The sequence below is a fragment of the Neophocaena asiaeorientalis genome, unplaced genomic scaffold (genome assembly GCF_003031525.2).
Source record: "Neophocaena asiaeorientalis asiaeorientalis breed wild unplaced genomic scaffold, Neophocaena_asiaeorientalis_V1.1 scaffold550, whole genome shotgun sequence".
NCBI lineage: Eukaryota > Metazoa > Chordata > Mammalia > Artiodactyla > Phocoenidae > Neophocaena > Neophocaena asiaeorientalis.
In genome coordinates, this window is record NW_020173396.1 from 2,760,255 (window position 1) to 2,783,773 (window position 23,519).

Genomic DNA, 23,519 nt, shown 5'->3' on the forward strand with positions numbered 1-23,519 from the left:
CTTACTGTAGATAAGAACTAATTCCAAGGTCAAAATGTTATCAAATAGCAGATCCTAAGGGTTGATTAAGGGATAGGTCCCAAAAGACAACACTTTTTTGTTTTTCTCTATTTGTATTTTGTTTCTTAAGTAAGATCCTTCTTTAACATTTTCTCATCTCCTGTCAATTAGGCTCAAAGTAAATCCTTTGCTAAGAGAGTAAGAGGTCCTCCTCAGAACTTTTTATAACTTAACTGACCCATTTTCAGTGGTAATAAATTCCTTAACTTTTATGTACTGTGGTCACATTTTTTCATAGTTCTTAAAGATATTGCTGATATTAAAAATAATGTGTAGTTATGTAACACTTCATGTTATTATTATGAGTCAATAAATCTTTTCTTTAGGGCACCAGAAAAAAGATCTGTATGCTTGTTGCTATTGTAAATACTAAGAAAACATGATATAAAAATAGTAGGTCCCCTCTTAGCATTTACTTCAGTCATAATAGAATTAGACTAGAGCTTAAATTTTTGACTCTGGTTAGAGATTAAGGCACTAATTTTATTTGTTTACATGGATCACAGACTATGTAAGCTGAGCCACAAAATGTGGAATGTGTCTCATTTTCCTAAGTTTACAAAAATTTATGTTAAATTTTATTTAGGCTACATTTATTTTATATAGAAAGTAAAACCACTTACATGTTTCCGAAAAGTCCTGAAGTCAGTATAAAAGCCAAGTTAATTATTTAAGTTTACTCCAAGTAATTTAGTTTCTGGAACTGTGTAGCCTTCCTTACTTTGCCCTGTGGAAAACGTAGGTATCTATGCACTTAGTCCCCTTGCTAATCTTTCTTTTCTTCTGCAAGAAATTTGTAAAGAATATTTCCCTACGTTGGAGTCATGCAGAAGATATGTAAACATCCAACACACTTCTGCAAATCGGTAAAGTATAAACTTGGGCATGTTCATCTTCTCCCAATAGAGGCTACCAAGGGAAAAGTGCAGAAAAACTATTTTGAAATCTAAACCAGTAAGATCCAATGCAACTATCAAAAGACAAAGAAGGAATCAAACCTCATTTGCTTACTTTCAAGCACAAATTACTTGATAAGGAAGCTTGTTTAGATTAAGTAAGCATAAACGTGCTCCAGGGAGGTCAGTGATTATTATTGTTGATCATGCAAGGTTATAGAATGCTTCATTATACTAAAGCCGGTTTCTTTTCCGAAAGGAGTTCCATTTGTGTTATCCCTAGACAATGCAAAAGGAGCATTTCACCCCCAGAAAGTAAATAAAAATGATTATTCTGCATTGCTTCCATTGGCATTAAAATGTAACTGCTAACCGCATGACTTGTACTAAGGGCAAGGCTGCCTTGAAACTTTATAATTTCTCCAATGTGATACATTTAAGCAAGACCTGGTAAAGAAAACTTGCAAAGAGAGAATGGAACTCTCTAAAGGATGTGACTGCCTTCTCCTACTCACTCTCCTTGGTAGGTACACAAAACTTAAGAGACCTCTCATTTTTTTAGGATGCCTGAGTTTGAATCCTGCTCCCCAACTTTCTAGTTATGTGTTTGTGCCTAACAGTCATTAGGGCTATTCACTAATATTCTGGTCTCCTCCTTTGGGCACAAGGTACGTTTGTATTTTTCTTCTTTGAAATAGGTCATGGGGCTTCCCTGGTGGTGCAGTGGTTAAGAATCTGCCTGCCAGTGCAGGGGACATGGGTTCGAGCCCTGGTCGGGGAAGATCCCACATGCTGCTGAGCAATTAAGCCCATGCGCCACAACTTCTGAGCCTGAGCTCTAGAGCCCGCGAGCCACAACTACTGAGCCCGTGTGCCACAACTACTGAAGCCCGCTCGCCTAGAGCCTGTGCTCTGCAACAAGAGAAGCCACTGCAATGAGAAGCCCGCGCTCCACAACGCCCCCACTCGTCGCAACTAGAGAAAGCCCACACGCAGCAACGAAGACCCAACCCAGCCAAAAATAAAATAAAATAAAACAAAAAGAAATAGGTCATGGCCACATGACTTGTAGGGAGGAGTCAGGGCATAAGCCGCCATCTTTCTCTTCTCCCTGCATGGCAACTAGCTTTTGTTTCAGACAGCAGATGCTCCATCATTCTACAAAGAGCAGAACCCTTGCCGCGTCACATAGATAGGTAGCGTGAATGAAAAATAAAACTGCGGCTTCCCTGGTGGCGCAGTGGTTGAGAGTCCGCCTGCTGTTGCAGGGGACACAGGTTCATGCCCCGGTCTGGGAAGATCCCACATGCCGCGGAGCGGTTAGGCCGCTGAGCCTGTGCGTCCAGAGCCTATGCTCTGCAACAGGAGAGGCCACAGCAGTGAGAGGCCCGCGTACCGAAAAAAAAAAAAAAGAAAGAAAGAAATAACATAGTTTCTGACCCTTATTATCTATCCAGTATGTGTGATTATTGTGAATTATCAGGGCATGTGATTTCTGAAAAACAATAAAAGGCAATACTTTTATACATATAGGGCATTTGTTTTCTCATTGGCACCTCTTTCTCCTTTCTGTAGAACAGCCGTTGGACTTTGCTTGTGGGGAACAAAGCAAATGTGACTGTGGAAGTTCTATTTTGCTTCAACCAGTCTAGAGTGCTTAGATGTTAGGAATTTGAATCATGAGTGACAGAATGACTGAAACAATTGGAATAGAATTGTTGTAGCAGCAAAATCCTGAAGAGGAAAAGTCTGTTTAGACCTCCAGAACTGCCTGATTCCCGATCTTTCCATGGTTTCTGGGGATATATCACACCTTCCAGAAGTTCATTTTCTACTTTAGTCCATTTCTGTTGCTTATAACCAAAAAAGTTTTGTGTTGTATGTTTCACAGTGATGACTAAGGCTAAACACACATTTTGTATGTTATTTAGTTTTAAAATATATTGAACAAGAAGATATATTTTCTCAGAATAGAACTTTAATGATTTTGGGTACAGACAATTTCTAAATTGGGAGGATATCTACCATTTATTGAGCATATACTACTTGCCAAGTACCATGTTAAATGCTTTATGTATGTAATGGGTATGTGTGAATAGTTACTTGTTTTTTTTTTTGTTTTTGTTTTTGCGGTACGCAGGCCTCTCACACTTGTCGCCTCTCCCGTTGTGGAGCACAGGCTCCAGGCGCGCAGGCTCAGCGGCCATGGCTTATGGGCCTAGCTGCTCCGCAGCATGTGGGATCCTCCCGGACCGGGGCATGAACCCGTGTCCCCTGCGTCGGCAGGCGGACTCTCAACCACTGCGCCACCAGGGAAGCCCTAGTTACTTGTTTTTAAATATATATGTATAAAGATTTATTTGTCATTACAATGATTTGGTGAGGAAGATATTACTATCCTTATTTTTACATATGAAGAAGCTGAAGCCTAGACTAGTTAATTTGGCAGTCTCACAACTGGAAAGTGGTGGAGCTAGGATTTATATCGGGTCTGGTTGCCTTAACGACATGGTAAGTTGCCTCCCATATCAGAAATAATATGATTTTTTTTTGGACTCAATTATAAGCCAATACCTGCTCAGAAATTAGGTATATATTCTCTCTCTTTTTAAAATGGCTCTGAAAGCAAAGAAGACTAAATGCCAATAAAAACAAGAGCAGATTTACAACACATCTCAAAAGTAAAATGGTTGTAAATAGATCAGTCCTCTAGTCTTGTATGTTACTACATTTGTTTCACATTTATTTTCAAAAGAGAGATATTTAATTCAGTTACCCTAGATGATTCTAAGATTAGTCAGAACTTTATACTTTAAAATGTATTTAAATTTTAATTAAATTAGAATTTCATATCCTATTTTGTAGGATCTGGTATTTTTTTCCTGTTTCTTTATAAATGATTGCAAATTTAGAATGTTCATAATGCAGTATAGAGCAGGGAAGCAAGTGAGATTGTTCAACTAAGAATCATTAGTAACTTCAGTATCATGGAATGAATGCAGAGAATTTTATCAGTATAACTGTGTACTTTCTGAAGTTCCTAAACATTTTATGATGGAAGATTAGCTGGCATGACAGAGTTTTTCATACAAAACAATAATTTTTTAAAAATCGTAGCTGCCTCCCCCTACTTAGGATTCTAGAAGCATGCCACAAGAAACCAGCTTTGTGCATAAAAAATCCTATCTTTCAGTTGTTTAAAGCTAGTATTATTTACAAGATCCCTGTTGATCAGTATTTTCCACTTTCACAATTCAGTTACTTTTTGAAGTTTGTGCAAAAATTTCTGGGAAATGGCTTTTCATATTAAAAGAATGACTGATTTTCAATTAACTTGAATGATCTAATTAAATATAATTAGATCAAATACATCTATACCCAAACACTATTAAAATGAAATATTTAGATGCCAAAATATATGTCATACTGTCAAGAATTACGGGTTTATATAACAAAAAATAACTGATTTGTATTGTAAACATTTGCCAAAAAATTGAGGCTGAATTGTGAGACCTTGCCTGTAGTGCAAATACAATAACATATTTAAAACAAGGCAAACAAAGGTATAGGAAAGGCATCTAATGCAGTAGTACCTCACATATACATAGTCAAACATGGGGGAAAGCTTTGTTCTGGTTTCCTCCAGGAATCCTCCCGAGTATTAAGCATAGTTTTTAGAACTGTAGTTCTCCAACATGAATAGTCTTGTCTGTTCATGACTCCTTCTCTTAATTCACAATATACAACCCAATAAGAAAGGAGCAAGAATGGAATAAGGTTCTGTACCAGTCAGGGTTTAATTAATTAATTGGAATTATGAGATTGTGGGGACTGACAAGCCTGAATCTGTAGGGCAGACAAGCAGGGCAGCTGGAAACACAGTCAGGAGTTGATGTTTCAGTCTTGAGGCAGAATTCTTTCTTCCACCGGAAACTTCAGTTTTTGCTCTTAAGGCTTTCTAACTGATTGATGAGACCCACTCACATTATTGAGGATAATCTCCTTTACTTAAAATCAACTGATTGTAGATATTAACCACATCTACAAAAATACTTTCACAGCAACACCTAGATTAGTGTTTGATTAGATAACTTTGTACTATAGCATAGCCGAGTTGACACACAGACCAACCATCACCAAGTCTCTATGTGGCAATAGTGATGGTGGAAGGAAGTCTCTGGAAAATTTTCAGACATAGCCCAACCTGTTCAAGGGTAGCTGGGGGAAGGAGGTAGAACAGGTATCATCTCTTGCCCTTTCTTCCCTCCAGGCATCTCCCACACTACTTCCCATGTGATTGTGCAGCCATGGTGGTAAGCAGAGGGGAGGATGTGCTCTAGATAAAGTAGGAAATGATGGTTTAATCATTTGTGTGAAACATGAGTTAAAGGGTCAGTATCTAGATGATTTTATGATGGCTCTTGACAAATAACTCTTGTGGAGTCAGGGTGAAGGGCATTATTTTTTGGGGAAAATGATGTTATTGGTTTCACTTTGCTGATGAGAGTCTTAACTTTTTACTTTGAAATACCACTTGTGGAAGCTGTTTGGGCCTCCCCTCTCACCTTGGCCCAGTAATAAATTAATACTATCAGACTATAGCTAGGCTCAAGACTAGTGGGGGGATTTGAGGTTTCCAAATCTCTCTTGCTTTCAGAACCTCTGAAATATGTTTTCTTCTTATGGCTGCTTTACGCTAAAAACCTATGAACTGGGACACAGAAAACAGGAACAGTAATGGAAAGTTTGGGTCCTGGATAAGCATAAAATTATTCACTGTTTAAAAGTCTTGAAGGTATAATCCAAAATATGGGTCATGGAAATTTTTAAGGACATAGCAATGTTATGAGACAATCTTACAATCCTATTTTGTATAACAGGCCAGTTAAATAATAAAGGGTAGGAATAAAAAATAAGACTTAAGCAACATGATAAGGAGAAGAAATTTTGTTTCCAACTGTACCTTAGAAACTGGATATTTGATAAGATCTCTTGGAAATTACTTTCCTGTCTCCCCCTAATAAAACTGACCAATGAGAAAATGCAATATATAACCCACTAATGAAATCGTTACAAAATAAACACAGACTTTCCTTTATTTCAGAGTAATTTTAGCCAAGAAATGAAATAGCTAACGAAAGCCACAGAGTTATTATCATCCACTGGAGGCAAAGTATTTACTAAAACCATAATCCGTAAAGTTAACACTAACTGAAAATACTGCAGAAAGATTGTCCGGTATTTGCCTCGTGACTTTTTAGCAATCTATACCTCTAGTATATCATCAAAGTTTATTTTATTATTTTAAAGGAAAGGATTTCAATTTACTACTCATATTATATCAGGAGCAGCACTTAACAAGTTCAGTAATTTCTTTATTTACCCATGGTTAAAAAGTAACTGAGAAACAACTAATCCAAAGGAGGGGAGAAAAGGAAAAAAAAGCATACTTACATGATGCTTTTGTAAAGGCAAAAAGTTAAAACATTCCAGCACTTGAAAATGACTGAAACATTTTAATAATCTTTCACTTCCCAGTTGAGTCCAGGTGGGAAGCAATATGGCAGTGCTATTTGGAGCTCCTGGGTATTGGACAAGGCTTCAGTAGGACTCCTTCCTTGACTCTTCTCAACCACTAAGAAAAGTGCTTTGTTTGCTCTAAAGGGAAGGTAGAATCTCAGGAGAAACATCTGCTGTTTTACAGCAGATAAAACTACTGATGTATGTCTCTTATAGCTAGAAGCAAGATAATAGACAGTTATTAGGACCTCTATTTCCATTGTATTGCTGGATAAAAACAGATGAGCTAAGCTCCCTACATCTAACATATTACCTTGATTTCAAAAAAAAGATTAATGCTATTTTGTGTGAAGTGAAGACCTCAAAGCAATTTTGACCTTGTTTTCGTATGAGTAGAAAAAAATGTAGATCTTTTTCCCTCCCCTGTTTCTAAGGCCACAGAATTAGGGTGTGCAATACATGCTTTCTCAGAACTTGATGGTACACTTTTTTTGCCAGAATAATTCCAAATGGAGGTCAGGCCTTCTGGCATGAGAGTTTTTTTTTTTTTTTTTTTGCGGTACGCGCGCCTCTCCCTGTTGTGGCCTCTCCCGCCGCGGAGCACAGGCTCCGGACGCGCAGGCTCAGCGGCCATGGCTCAGGGGCCCAGCCGCTCTGCGGCACGTGGGATCCTCCTGGACCGGGGCACGAACCTGTGTCCCCTGCATCGGCAGGTGGACTCTCAACCACTGCGCCACCAGGGAAGCCCTGGCATGAGATTTTTTTGCTAATTTATTTTTTAACACATTAACAAATTTTGCTCCTGAGTCTCACTTATTAAAGCTTCTGATTGAGCCAGTGAACCAGAGGTTGATCATTTGAGTTTGAGTGTAGTCTGATGCTTTCCCATATTTCTCTCAACTGACTAACTTTAATAAAATCCTTCTCTACCTTTCAGTCACTTTGGGTAGAAAGTTCTGCTGTTTGAGACAACCTAGCCAGTCCCCCCAGGCCACATGGACACTCAATAACTCATGAGAATGAGGTACCCCTTTTGACTATGTCCATCTTGATTTGCCATTTCCATTATGCCATTGCTTAAAATAGATGAAGACTCAAATGGAAAAAAAAAAAATCTTGTGAAGAACTTTCACTGCTGATTCAATTCAACAACAGTTATTTTGTGGATTGTGATGTCAGTGTCCAATTATTATAGTCCAGTTTTACTCTTTTTTTTTTTTTTTTTTTTTTTTTTTTTTTTTTTTTTTAAGTACAAGGAAAATTGTGTAAAGAGTCAGGGACCAAATATCCTACAGACATGTATAGGAAAGCAGAAGAGGCAGGGATCTAAATTAAAGTTTGGTCTGTGTCCACTAAATATTGGGAGTAGTGAGAAAATGGAGAGAGACACTTTGCCATCATTCATTTGTTTGTCTAGTTTTTCAAGTTCTCAGCAGAACCAGGATGAAAGTCATTCTATAATAAACAAATGATTTCATGGTAATGAAGTTAAAATTTGCAAAAAAGGAGTCAAGAAACTTTCCAGAAATATTTGTTTGTGTTTCCCTGGCTGCTTGGTGTCCAGGTAAAACTGAATGCTGAGGATAAATCCTGAGCTACCTAAAGAAATATGATCATATTAGAAAATGTATTTCCTAGTTCCCATGTCAGTCAGTGTTCAAAATATTTGATTTGTGGAAAATATACCTATTGCTAAAATTGGCCATGCTCTGTGGCCAAACTTCAGGTTTTGCTAAGCAAGTGAAAATATTCCTAAGAGTGCTATAATGCACTTTGCCCACCACACAGCCAGTCTTTTTAATACAGTATTTTTCACAGCTTTGGGGAGAGTTCACTGGAGCACAGGTGTTCAGGGGTAAACACATGATGTGAAATCATGTCGGGAGGCCAATTGGAGTTTACAGTTTTTTCCAACATAAAAAAACAAGGAGATTTGAATTAGTTAGGTGTGGGAAAGCTTACCCAAGAAGATATTATTAAGCTGAGATCTAAAAGACAAATAGATTTTGTTTTTAGCCACATGACTGACTAACGTCTAAAGGCAAGAAATAAAACAGAATGTAAGATGCAGCTAAATGGCTCCCAATTAATTAAATCTTCAGTGTCTTCTACGTGTACAACATGGGCTAAGCTCTGGGGATGTAATGGTGTGCCAAAACACACTCAGACACGGTCCTTGTGTCAGTTCTCTCTATGGAGCGAGACAAATGCTAACCAAATTACAGAAATAAATATAAAATCCTCTCTCTGTTACATAGAACAAGATGCTAGGGAAACATATCCAAAGGGGATTTGAACTAATTGGGCTGCCAAGGAAGGCTTTTTTGTGGAAGTTACAATTGAGCTGTGATCTAAATGAGTCAAATATCTGAGGAGAGGAGAGCACAGTGTTTCAGGTGAGGGAACATCATGTACAAAAGTTTGATAGCCCATCCTTACTAGAGGGGCTCCTGCTCTTCTCACAAAGAATGTTGTACAACTTGTGAGAGTCTGAAGAACTTTTTCAGTTCAAATTCTAAATAAATCATGGAATGGCTGAAAGAGTAAATTAATTAGTCAGGGCCTTAAACTGGGCTGGGAGTAGGGGCTGTGATTTTGATGTGCACTGAGGCAGTGGCCTAAGAAAGGAAGAGAGGAAATGTAGAAAGATGAGCTCAGTACCATACTTAGAACTGGGAAAAAGAGGCTCTGGGCCCTGTGCTTCAGAGGACCCTCAAATCACAAATGTATACAACACATAAACAATAAATTATTAAGTGCCAGTAGGCACTTCTGGCACTAAACATTCATGCTTGTGCCTAACACTCATTAGCAGTCGCATCCAAATGCTACGAAGTATTATGGGTTATGCTACCCTCACCATAACAAAAGGAGAAAGCTTCAACCATCCAGGGAGGATTTGAAGAGCAGAACACTTAAATAAGAGAAAAGATAGATTAATTAACTTGTCAAATCCTTCTCATAGCATGAATACAATGGGTGCTTGCATTATGAAGTTTCATTTCCCACTAGTGCTGAGTATCCATTTTCTTGCTTTTCTCCACATAAAGCAATTCATGGTTCTGGACTTACTCCAGATATTCTTAGTATTTGAAATTATTGCATATGATGGCTGAGGAATATTTCGCAATACTAAACAATCATATAGCTCTTAAATTTGTAAGCACCTGTGTCTAGATGTAATATACTTAAAGTGTGATACCAGTTCTTAACATTGACAACTAGATGGATGTTGAATGCTAGAAATGCAAATAGTTTTATTTTTATAAAAATGTTTAATAAGATTAATTAAATTTTAAAATAAAAATTCCAGCATTATTTAATTTCACTTTATAATTTGATATTCATTATAGTTTATATTTTACCTTGTAATTTTAATAATTTTGTATATTTTAGAAGAAAAATAGCTGTTAACACGTGAAAAGTTTTCATTTTTCTGAATTTTAAATTTACTTTACATTTTTGATTTAAATATATCCAAATTTTATACCCTTTATACGATAACATTTTACTTTTAAATCTTTTAGATCATTGAAAATGAGGACAGGTGAAGAATAGGGAATTGTGATAGAAATAAAGGATTCAAGAATAGAGATTAGAAAAGAAAAAAAGCTAGAAAGAAAAAAGAAATAGAAAATTTTCAAAGAAGAGTTCTACTTAATTAAAATAAAAATATAGAAACGATGGAAGTGAGCAGGCTTCTGTTGAGCATGACCCTTATAGAATTTGTAAACAAGAGATTATAAGTTCTGTTTTAATTAGGATTTAACTACTGATCAAAACAATGCAAATTAACAAGAACATTATTCTCATCAAAACTACAATGTAAGTAGGTCAGATAAAAAAGTTCTTTCAACTTTATATTCTGCATTAATTGAAGATTTAGTTATTAATTAAAACAATGAGAATGAAAAAGAATCAACTTTATATCACTTTCATAACCCAGAAACAACAAAAGTAACTCTAGCCTACCCTGTAGACGCTAGAGAAACAAATGGTCTTGAAATCAGCAAATACAGGAAGAAATCCTCCAGAGCATTTGACTGGATGATGTTCTTGGAAATGGTGACGCCATGTCATTCTGACAGTTTGAGAACGTTGCTAGTAAAACACATTCAGTTTCAAATTAATGATTATGATTTTCTATTACATGAACATGGCAGAATTTTTATATTTCATTTTATTCCAAACTTCTTTCAAATAGAAGGAAGTTGTAGAAACTGGTTTTTATAGTCTCTATTTAGAAACTATTTTGTTATCACCGTTAACATATTTCACAACTAATCTTTGTGATAGACTTCAGCCAATGAATGTATTTGTGATAATAAACTTAAATTCTCAATTAAAATACCATGAAATGACCTTTGCACACAGAAAAGTACAGATGTAATTACTAGAACTGAAAAAGTAATCAAACAACCAGCAAACAACCAATAATATTCCACAAATAAAAGTAAATGTCAAACTAGTACATGAGCATAATCTTCTTTAAAGAATAATTGTGTGTCTAATATTCAGGCAAGTTTAATGATGCCTTTCATGGAAGAACAGCAAAATATTTATAGAACATAATGGCAAGTGTCTAGGATATGTAGAAATGATTTTGAAATTTGATGAAAGAATGACCAAAAACTTAAGATGGGTAAAATATAATGAAGCAAACGATAATTCTCTAGTAAGGGGAATTAAAAGTGAAATTATTAATTTAAGAGATAATAAAGTGAGATAAAAAGTCATCTCCCAAATTTTAAAAAGGAAAAATTATTCAGTTCAACTTGGTTGTACTAGGATCTAAAGTATTACTACATAAATAACCTTTATTTACATATATGTTGAGTGACCAGGAGAAGAAAGCAAGGAAGTTTAAACTAATGAATATTTCATTGGTTTCAAACCTGTTGTAAAAAGTACGGCTTTTTACTTGTAGGAAGAATTGAAAAAACAACTTCAATTTTAGGCTCTAATTTAAAACATTGTTGAGAGCAAAACTATGATACTGGTAGTAACATGGTTAATAAGAACAAAAGTGATTTTGGTGAAAAATCCAGAAGGATTCTTTATGCCATTTACAGTACATGGTTTGAATTTGTTACTAAGAGACATGGTCTCAATACTGTTGATATTGTTGAAATTCTTTGGAACAGTTTAAACATTATATACAATATTTTCAGAGTCTGTCCAAAGGTGGAACATCTTGAGAAAAACAGAATTTGACCTAATAGGTACTCATGGATAAACACTGGGAGTGCTGATCAAATGCTGCTAAAGCAGTTAGAGATTTAAACAAGATTCAAAATGTGCTAGGACGGTCAAGTGAAATAACTGAAAACTTCTCAAATAGTGAATTGTGATTTTTGGCAGAAAATGAAATTAATTTTGAGTAGGTCTATCCACATATTTATTTGCTATTTTAATAATATTAGCAAAAGTTTAAAGAAAAAAAATCTAAATTTGGCTACTTACTTTTAAAAGGATTGAAAAAACTTAAAATTTAAAGAAGTGTTTTTTATAAATAGAAAGAAACTACATGTACAATATGCAGCAAATGTGACAATCCAAAAAAAATTATAAAATTAAAATGAAGAAATAAAAATGTTCACATGACTCCGAAGAAGATTCACATACCAAAAAAAAATCCCCAAACTAACTTATATAAAGGCTATTTTCTGACCATTAGAGACCAAAGAAAGATTTAAACAAATTGAAGAACAATGCTATTTTTAATTTTTTATAATATTCCAGAATTGAAAACTATGAAAGCAGAAGAATTAAGAATTATTATATGAATCTACATCTTGTCTTAAGAGATCCTGAAAAATCACAATGTGATAGCAACCTATATGATGAAATTAAAATACTTTGTAATTTTTTTGAGATGATAATTTATCATATGCAAACCCATTACAGTGTTTGAGCATGATATGTGAAATAAATGGTCACTTCTGAACTGAACATTGCTTTAAAAATTTTACTGACAATTCCATTTGCCACTATCTCAGCACAGCTAAGGTTTTTCCAAAGGGAATTAATAAAAACTATGTAATAATTTCAACCCATGAAAGTCATTTATTTGGCATTTCCTCTCAGAACTCAAATTATGTGAGAATCTTTTTTTTTTTTTTTTGGTTTTGCCACGGCTTGCGGGATCTTAGTTCCCCAACCAGGGATTGAACTGGGGCCCTTGGCAGTGAAAGCACGAAGTCTTAACCACTGGACTGCCAGGGAATTCCCTGAAAATCTTGATTTAACATCATAATTAATAATTTTGGTGAGCCAAAGGCAAGAAAAATATATTTTATAAAGTAAATATATAATATTTTATTAATTATAGATATCTTTATTACTCATCCAACTATCACTTAGACAGGTGCAATAAGTACATTTAGTAGTGCTTGTTATTTTGCTGATTTTCAGTCATATAAAACCCATAGCTTTACACATACTTAAAATTTTTTTATTGTTATAAGATAGTCAAGATGGGAAGATAAGACATATTTTAGATAACAATTTTGTTATCGTGATCCGTCACTTTTAAATATGGCCCTCCATTTGTGTTCTTGCTCCATTCCTACAGATGTTAGAGATAGACCTGGGTAAACTGCTTGTCTCATATGCCTGAGATTTACTGGATAGAGGGCAATGGACCTGCCTGTTAGTAACCTGGAGGCCCATGCTGGGTCAGGCTCATTTAGGTTAATGATTGGTAGGATGGGATTGCGGACAGTTTGGTTTTAGGTCATAGGTATATACAACAAACAACAGTATTTGCAGTCCCTTGAAAGATTTAGAGCAGGATGGAAAGAGCTTAAGAATACCAGATGCCTGGGGATGAGGATAAGGGGGAAGAGGTTATTTTTAAGTGGTTCTCTTCACCACCTCTTTTCCCCTTCATCCTCCACCTCCATTCTGTGACTTGCCATATGAAAGACAAGTGCCCAAGAGCTAGATAATATTACCCAGGTTTAGCCCTACTGTTTACAGAAACCACTTTTGTACTTATCTAGCCTGTCCAAGTTCTCTCGTTTAGAAATTGTGAGTTAGAGTATTAACCTATTATACCATATTGCTTCGATAGGTAGTAGATAAAAATAATTACAAAATATACTTGGCAAAAATAAATGTATCATGGTAATATTTGGTATCCCCATAATACAGTGAAAATTTATCATGTCATTATGACCTGTTTGCTATATTTCACTTAGGTATTAGTTCCTTTCTTGGAAACATTTTTATATGGATGATCAAGAAGTTATCGCAGATTTAAATGAACTTTCTTTAGACCTAATTATAGCTTTCTTTTCCCAGATCATGACCAAAAAAAAAAAAGAAAGAAAGAAAAAGAAAAAAAAAAAAACCACCTTGGACAGAGGAAAGTTCAGTTCCATTTATTTTCTCTCTCCAGGTCTTCTGATGGTAATTAACAGATGGTCCTTGTTTTCTAGTTGATAAACCAGTGAGCAAACATGTACTACGTCTATAGCCTGCAGACATTGTTTGTCATCAGAAGCTGTATGCCAGAGTCTGGCACAGCACTGAGCTAGATTTACAAAACCACTTCTCCCTCCCACTTGGTAGGTTATTTTATTTTTCAGTCATACTGGTTCAAACATCAAATTCATACAGATATTTACCCTCACTATTTAGCTGAAGTGACCTTGCCCTGCGGTTTTTGTTCTATTTTCAGTACCAGTCCTTGATAAAGCAAAATAAAAGGTTAACAGTGTTTGGAAATTATAACAAAAATATTTTTTAAATATTTCATTTATTTATTTATTTAGAGACAAAAATCTTGCTTTTTTTTTCTCCCCTCAAGTGGCTATGGAATATATCAATGTAACAGAGGCAAATATCTACTGTGTTTTGTTTTTCAATCTATGTAATAGAAACCTGTACTAGTTATATATTGACGTATAACAGGTTACTACAACAGTTGGTGGCTTAAAACAATAAACATGTTATTATCTTACAGTTTCTGTGAGTCAGAATCTGGGAGCAGATTAGCTGGGGGGCTCTGACTCACGGTGTCTCACGAAGCTGCAATTAAGAGATCAGCTGGCATAAAAAGAAATGAAATTGAGTTATTTGTAGTGAGGTGGATGGGCCTAGAGTCTGTCATGCACAGTGAAGTAAGTCAGAAAGAGAAAAACAAATACTGTATGCTAACACATATATATGGAATCTAAGAAAAAATAAAATAATAAAAAAAAGGTCATGAAGAACCTAGGGGTAAGACGGGAATAAAGACACAGACCTACTAGAGCATGGACTTGAGGATATGGGGAGCGGAAGGATAAGCTGTGACAAAGCGAGAGAGTGGCATGGACATATATACACTACCAAATGTAAAATAGATAGCTAGTGGGAAGCAGCCACATAGCACAGGGAGATCAGCTCCGTGCTTTGTGACCACCTGGAGGGGTGGGATAGGGAGGGTGGGAGGGAGGGAGACGCAGGAGGGAAGAGATATGGGGACATATGTATATGTATAACTGATTCACTATGTTATAAAGCAGAAACTAACACACCATTGTAAAGCAATTATACTCCAATAAAGATGTTAAAAAAAAAAAAAAAGAGAGAGAGAGAGATCAGCTGGGACTGCAGTCATCTGAAGGCCTGACTGGTACTGAAGGAACTGATTCCAAGATGGCTCATTCCCATGACTGCTCACCATGTGGGCCTCTCCATGAGACTGCTCAAGTATCCTCACCTCATGGGAGCTAGATTCTCCCAGAGTGAGTGACCTAAACTTTGAAGTCACATATCATTGTGTCTGCTGTATTTTATTGGTCATACAGACCAATCCTGATAGAATGTGGGAGGAGGAATACCAGAGCATGAATACCAAAAGGCAGGGTCCCTAGGGGCCACTGGGAGCCAGCTTGGAGACTGGCGACCCCGAAGAGAATTGTGCTATGAGTACCAGCAACTAGGGTTGAAGCCAAAATATATCCAGGAGAGGTTGTGTCATTTAAGTTTTTCTTGAACGTTCCTTAATCTTTGAGATATGTATTGGTTACCATTTGAGGCAATGCTAAAAAAGTTTTGGACGTGGGAGCCAGAAATGTCAGTTCAAATTCTAGTTCTTGACTCTACCTTTGGAATAGGTTTGATCTAAAACCAACTGTCTTAATTTGTTCTTCTTTAAAATGAAGGAAGTATTACACATCTGTCTATGCTTAGTAGATTGTACGCAAGATAAAAGCCTTAGTTTTAAGCATAGCACCAGGCATACAAGAGCTAAACAAATACCAATTTCCTTTCTCCTTCCCCTCAAGATACTCTAAAGCAAAATTTCCTAAGCATTGTACTATGAAGTACCACTTTTTATCTTGCCATCCTTATAAAGCCCCTGGATCTGTTGCTTCTGGCTGACAGTGGCCTTCAGTGTGCCAAACAAGTATTAACTTTTTATGTTAGCACAGTGAAAAACTGTGAGAAGCTCTTCTCTAAACGATTTCTTTAAAATAGCCATTAGAAAAGACATCTAATAAGGTACTCAGGATCTAATTATAATGACTATTCCCTAAGAGAACTGTTTCAACACAGGCATGAGTACGTATTTAGCATCTTAAAATATTCTTCCCTAAAAGCAAAGATTCAGAACCTTGATAAGAATATCCAAGGGATAGGGCTGGGAATCCAAAGTTTTAACAAGACTCCTAAAATTCTTGAGTCTGGGAAACACTACATCTGGTGAATTCACCTCTGGAAAGTGTGTTGTGGGGAGTTGGCGTAGAGGGGTTGGGCACTTAGAGAAAAGGGACGGAAGTGTTGAGATTTTATCACTTAGGAATTCTGACATTGTCACTGATTTAGCATTTCCAGGTCTGTGTGTGTGTGTGTGTGTGTGTGTGTGTTTGTGTGTGTGTGTATGTTTGTGTGTGTGTGTGTGTGTGTGTTAGGTGGGAAGTGGGGCAGCTAACAATCTGTGGATGTTGTATTTGTAATTCATTCATTGTAACTCACATGTAGGAGGATGAGCTTCCTATGTTTAAGAAATCTTACTATGTAGTGGCCTCCCCACTCCTGCTCAGCTACTCTGATGTGACGAATTGGGCAAAACAAGTCTCTTCTCCCACTCTGCCTTTGGTAGTATTACTCTAGCTATAACTCAAATGCCTACCATGGCTGGACACGAAAGCAGTGAATGAAATTGACTAGTTTAGGGTGATAGAGAAAAAGATCTCCAAGTCTAAATTCAGTGAAAAAAGGATGATAAAAACATCATGTATAATATTCTACCTTTGTGTAAAAAAGGGGAAATTAAGATTATCTATGCATATTTTCTTACCATTGCCCTAAAGAAACTCTAGAAGAATACACAAGAAACTAATAAAAGAGATTACCTTGAGAGAAGCTGGGGGCACATGGGTAGATAAGACACAAAGGTGGGAGTGAGACTTTTAACTATATACCAGGGGTCCCCAACCCTGGGCCATGGACTGGTACCAGTCTGTGGCCTGTTAGGAACTGGGCCACACAGCAGAAGGTGAGTGGTGGGCGGGTGAGCAAAACTTCATCTGTATTTACAGCCGCTCCCCATCGCTTGCATTACCGCCTGAGCTCCACCTCCTGTCAGATCAGCAGCGGCATTAGAGTCTCATAGGTGCATGAACCCTACTGTGAACTGTGCATGCGAGGGATCTAGGTTGCGTGCTCCTTATGAGAATCTAATGCCTGATGATCTGAGGTGGAGCTAAGGTGGTGATACTATCACTGGGGAGTGGCTGCAAATACAAATTATCATTAGCAGAGAGGTTTGACTTCACAGAGACCATAATAAATCAGTTGCTTGCAGACTCATATCAAAACCCTATCAGTGACTGGCAAGTGCACTCACTGATAAGCTGCATCTTATGGAGCAGACTGGACATAAGCAACACACTTCAGGTGTCACTGTCTCCCATCACCCCCAGATGAGACCATCTAGTTGCAGGAAAACAAGCTCAGGGCTCCCACTGATTCTGCACTGTGGTGAGTTGTATAATTGTTTCATTATATATTACAATGTAGTAATGATAGAAATAAAGTGCACAGTAAATGTAATGCGCTTGAATCATCCCCAAACCATCCCCCCCTCCCCACTCCAGGTTCGTGGAAAAAGTGTCTTCCACGAAACTGGTCCCTGATGCCAAAAAGGTTGGGGACTGCTGCTGTATACCATTTTTAACCAAATGAATTTACTACATGTCTCCCATCACCCCCAGATGAGACCATCTAGTTGCAGGAAAACAAGCTCAGGGCTCCCACTGATTCTGCGTTATGGTGAGTTGTATAATTGTTTCATTGTATATTACAATGTAATAATGATAGAAATAAAGTGCACAGTAAATGTAATGCGCTTGAATCATCCCCAAACCATCCCCCCCTCCCCACTCCAGGTTCGTGGAAAAAGTGTCTTCCACGAAACTGGTCCCTGATGCCAAAAAGGTTGGGGACTGCTGCTGTATACCATTTTTAACCAAATGAATTTACTACCTTTTTAATAGGACAAAATATAACAATATGTAGACAAACCAGACAAGAATGTGGACTGAATTTGGCCCATGAACTGCCATTTGAGACATCTCTGTTAAACAAATCCCTAAACTTCAATTATTGAAGTCTGAACCTTTGATTTATTCATTCAGTTCACATTTATTAAATGCCTCCTAAGGCCCAGGCTTCATGTTCAGGGCTCTGTCTCTGGTCTCAGGGAAGCTTCTTTCTCTAGACTCCAGTGGCCCTTCTTGGTGAATATTTATTTATTTATTTATTTATTTATTTTTGGCTGCGTTGGGTCTTTGTTGCTGTGTGCAGGCTTTCTCTAGTTTCATCGAGCGGGGGCTACTGTTCATTGCTGTGTGCAGGCTTCTCATTGCAGTGACTTCTCTTGTTGCAGAGCACGGGCTCTAGGCATACGGGCTTCAGTAGTTGTGGCATGTGGGCTCAGTAGTTGTGGCTCACAGACTCAGTAGTTGTGGCTCACGGGCTCTAGAGCACAGCCTCAGTAGTTGTGGCACACGGGTCCAGTTGCTCTGTGGCATGTGGTATCTTCCCAGACCAGGGATCGAACCCGCATCCCCTGCACTGGCAAGCGGATTCTTAACCACTGCACCACCAGGGAAGTCCCCCTTCTTGGTGAATATTTTAAAAGAAATATATTTTTATTGTTTTGGCAACTTAAACTAATTAATATGTGTTTCCAAGTTGAATCTCTTGTGCATAGGTAAGACTTGTTTGCAGATTAGCAATATGTATTTGTAGACACACAGTTAATATTTAAGACGAGAAATACTTTGATCTTAACTATTTTGAAATAAACTCTTCTTAGCCTTGTTTATTCTATTAATTTGTTAGGCAAATACTTGGTTCATTATCTCAAGATAAACCCAAGCCAAGTCAAATTATTTCAAATTTAGATATAATGAATACATAGTAATGAAGCTTAAATATATTTGCAAATAAAATGAGAGCAAACTGTTCTTAATGAGAGACAGAAAATATCAATAAAGAGAGGAGGGGAACCAGGAATAAAATAGAAATCCAATCTATCTTCCCTTGAAGAAAAAAAAAAAAAAGATGCGACAGCCTCCTTGTATCTGGTAATCTAATCTTGACACTTGTCTCTTCTGGAAGTGTAATTTTGGCTTCTTTCCTCACTGTGTACCCATCTCTTCCACTGCCCGCCGACCTTAACTCCTGGAAATGTATAGTTCGTGTAGAAAAGCAACATGTTCTGCCCTCTGGTAGAATGCCCCTGTAAAGGTGCCAGTAGAACTTAGATTGTCTCAAATGTAGAAATATATTTCCCACAATGACACTGGGAAACCTTTCAGGTTTCTGGATTCTTAAGGATTCTGCCACCTGAAAATTCTATTCCAAAATCTACTTTGCTGTGACTAATTGTTAGGCAGGCAACAGAGTTATTCAAGACAAATATTACTGGTTTTGAACTGAGATTAATATTTTGAGAAAGCCTAACTATCTCTGTGGAACAATGCTTCTGATCAAAATGTTACCTCAAGAGCCCCAGAAGGTAAATAACTTTATTTGAGAAGAAAAAGATCCATTAACATTTTTGTCACATATGTCTGGTTAAATGATTTCTTCTGGGTGATAAAACAAGAAAATCATCACCATATGCTCCTTAATAAAACTTATTCTAGTTTGAGAGTTAATACCACAGCTGATAGATTTTTGCATCTGTTTAAGTAATCTTTTACTACAGTCACCAAATTTAGTGACTTAAAATAGCAATTCATTGATATCGCAGACAGTTCTGTAGGTTGACTGGGCTCTGCTGAGCTTGGAATACTTGCTTGGAGCCTCTCATGTGGTTGCAGTCAGATGGTGGCTGAGCTAGAGTAATCTGAAGCCTTGAGTGGTTTGGACATCTAAGATGGTTTCTTGACTCACATATTTGGCTCCTGGGCTAGTATGGCTGGAAGAGCTAGAAGGTGGTCTCTCTCTCTTTCTATTAACACATGACCTCTTCACATGGCTAGCTTGGGATGCCTCATAGTAATACAATCTCAGGGTAGTTAGAATTTTTACATGGTGGCTGTTTCTCCTAGAGTAAAGGTTCAAGGGACTCTTGCAGAAGCTGCAAGGCTTTTGGTAACCCAGCTTTGGAAGCATCACTTTTGTTTCATTCAGTTAGTAGAAAGCTAGTCATACACAGGTGCCAACCTATGTAACTCCCGACAGCAAAAGCAGGAACAATTTGAGCAATAAAATAAATACATAATATTGGATTATCAACCAAAGTACAATATAAGATAGGGATCCAATGGGTCCATACTGATATAAATGAATGATTAAATAAATAAATAAATAAGTAAATGTGGGAGAAGAGACAAATCTCCCTTGAAGCGGCACTCCAAATAATTTATGTATGTAGATATTCCACCCTCAAGAAGGAGAAGCATGAATCCCTACTCCTTGTGTGGGCTGCTCCTATTGACTTCCTTCCAAACAGCGCAGAATAGAACAGGGGAAAGAAAGAGTATCTCAGGCTTATGATCAAAGTCAGTATCAACAGTGATAAATCATGTTGACAATATGTATCCTTGATATGTTGTGATAAAAATGACACTTTATTCCTGTAATCTTCCTTCCAAAAACCTATAACCCTAGTCTGATTATGAGAAAAACATCAGACAAGTTCCAATAGAAGGACATCCTACAAAATACTTGATCTGTATTCCTCAAAACTGTTAAGGTCGTCAAAAACAAATTCTGAAAAACTGTCACAACCAAGAGGAAACAAAGGAGACAATGACAAGAAAATATAATGTGGTATATTGGATGCAGTCCTGGAACAGAAAATGACATTAGGCAGAAACTAAGGAACTCTGAATAAATTAGTATGGACTTTAGTTAATAATACTGTATTAATAAGTTTTCATTAATTGTAACAAATATACCATGAAAATATAAGATAATAATAGGAGAAATTCGGTGAGGGGCAATGTGAGAACTGTGTGTACCATGACCTTATTTTTTCTGTAGATCTAAAATTTTCTTAAAAATAAGGGTCTATTAAAAAAAAAATCTAGTCAAAGGGCCCAGATTTGAAGGGAGGGGACTACAAAAGGTGTGAAAAACAGGAGGTGTGGTTCAATGGAGGACCATCTGCAATAGCATTCATTTCACTGATTTTCTTCTGAGGACCTACCTCTCTGCCCCTATTCCCAGTTCATATGGCTGAAGCCTCACCCTTTGGTCCTAGAGGTAGAGCCAGGACTCTGGCCTAAGGCAATCAGTGAGTTTCCCTGTCCTCACCAAAATCTCCTTACTTGTAACCAAAAGTAAGGGAATTGCATCTCCTTTGCCACAGGATAGTTTCAGTGAGCAGTGACTTAAGCCAGGGCAGTCAGAGTAATACTAGGACTGTTAGAAAAGTCGCTCTGGCTTTGAACTTGAATATATGTGAGGTGGGAGCTGCTGCCTCTTATCTTGCCATCAGAAGGGGAGTACTTGGAGGTGACAGGAACCACCAACTAGAGTCTGAGAAAGAAGCCAACAGAATGGGGGTAGCTGATAGGGATAGAATGAAAAGATGGAAAAAATGAGCTGTGGGACATTTTGGAGCCCAGAATCCATCCCTACTTAGAGGAGCTCTGCCTCTGGAGATTTCCCAGTCACATAAGTCAATAGTCTCTTTTTAAGTCAATAGTCTCTTTTTGGCTTAAGTCAGTTTGATTTGGGACATTTTTGGTCCATTACAATAGAAAAAATTCCTAGGTGATATAATGAAACAATAATTGTCCTCCAGTTTATTTCTATGTTAAATATAATCAGAATATTATTTGAGTCCTACTTTTCCTTGAGGCTGCTCTGTTTATTCTCAAATAATTCATTATTTATCTAAAGATAAATCTGGCAAAGAGTAAATTGGTAAATATGTTTAAAACATTCAGAACAATTGCACAGCACACAGGAAGTGCCCAATAAATGTTAGATATTATAATTATTGTTTTAGCTTACTTTAAACAGCTAAAACTTTATTATGGCACCTCTCATCTGGTGTTAAATATGCATGTAGTTATCACAGTAAAAAATTAGATGAATCATATAGCAAAGTGGCTAAAAGCATGTGTTTTATAAATTCATGGGGCTGGGTTCAAATTCCAGCCCTGCTCCTTACTTATGGGAGCTCCTTACTTACTTATGTTCAAAGTCAACTATGTTCTAAAATTATAAATGAAAAAGTTGCACATGCTGAACAATAAGTTGAAAGAGATACTGTTTGCTAGGTGATCAGTGTCATAAAATTAAACTCATGGTGAATAAAGGGCATCAAACTGAAATTATATAAAACAAAGTAAAGGGGCTGAGATATAGTGTTATATGAATCTACTTTAAATACAACATAGCTTTTAAAGAACAAGCCAATGCTAATATTTTAATTGTTGTAATGGGACCATTTGGGTTGCAAGTAAGAAAATCCAATTAAAATAATTTTCTCATCTAACAAGTCTGGGAGTAGCCTGGCTCCTGGCTTAGTGCTGTAATGATTGACTCAGTTTTTTTCATCTTTTATCCAGCTCCCTCCCTGGTCACAAGATGGCTGCAGCAGTTCCAGCTATCACAATCTCACACCAATGTCCAGGTAAGAAAAGAGAACATCTTCCTTGTGTTTCTGTAGAAAAACTAAGTAAGAAACCTTTGCAGAAGCAGCCTGTTTCCCACTGTTCCATCCTGCACAGACTTCTCTTCAAGTCTCATTGGCCAGAAGAGGGTCACAAGGGAAATAAAAGTACCTGGTACAACCATTTGGGAAAACTTTTGGGCAGGATCTACTAAAGCTAAACAAAAGCATGCCTTATTTCCCAGTAAACTCATCTTCTAGGTATATACACATGAATGCCTATGTGCGCCAGACATGTCTGAGAATATTCATAGCAACACCATTCATAACAGTCCCAAACTGGAAACCAGCCACCCAAGTGTCCATCAACTAGAGAATGGGTAAATAAATGATGGTATAGTTCCACATTGGAAGACTGTAATGGAATCCAGTATTCACTGGAATACTGTACAGTCATGAGAATGAATAAATGACTGCTCCATGCTACAACTAATGAAAGAAGTCTGTTACAATAGAGTACTAACTATATGATTCTATTTATATAAATTTAAAAAATGGACAAAATTAATCTATAATGTTAGGGGTCAAGATAGTGGTTTCCTTTTGGGAGAGGTTAGAGTTATTGGACTGGGCTTCTGGTGAGCTGGTAAGGTTTTATTTCTTAACAGGTGTGGTAGTTTCATGGGTTTATTTGTGAAAATTCACTGAGCTGTATATGTACCATGTTCATTTCTCTATATGCATGTTATACCTAAAATTTTTTCTTTAAAAAACTATGCACATGCAAAATAGCATTTATTTAATGAGTAAACGGGAATACAAAGAAAACTGAGTCCCTGCCTTCATGGAGCTTAATTCTAATAATAAAAATAAATGTAAAATAGTAATAGCAGGTAACACTTAAATAGTGTAGGTTGTGTTGCAGGTCAAATTGTAACCATATGAAGTAAATTCTATCAGCATCC

The 23,519-nt window shown here is 36.9% G+C and overlaps 1 long non-coding RNA gene across 1 annotated transcript in view; it reads left to right on the forward strand.

Annotated features, from left to right (window-relative positions):
- Positions 1–23,519, forward strand: part of LOC112400962 (uncharacterized) — a 327,875-nt gene that overhangs the window by 55,631 nt on the left and 248,725 nt on the right. Inside the window, exon 3 of the long non-coding RNA XR_003003491.1 lies at positions 22,511–22,575. This is a non-coding gene — a long non-coding RNA (uncharacterized LOC112400962). The remainder of the gene's footprint in view (positions 1–22,510; positions 22,576–23,519) is intronic.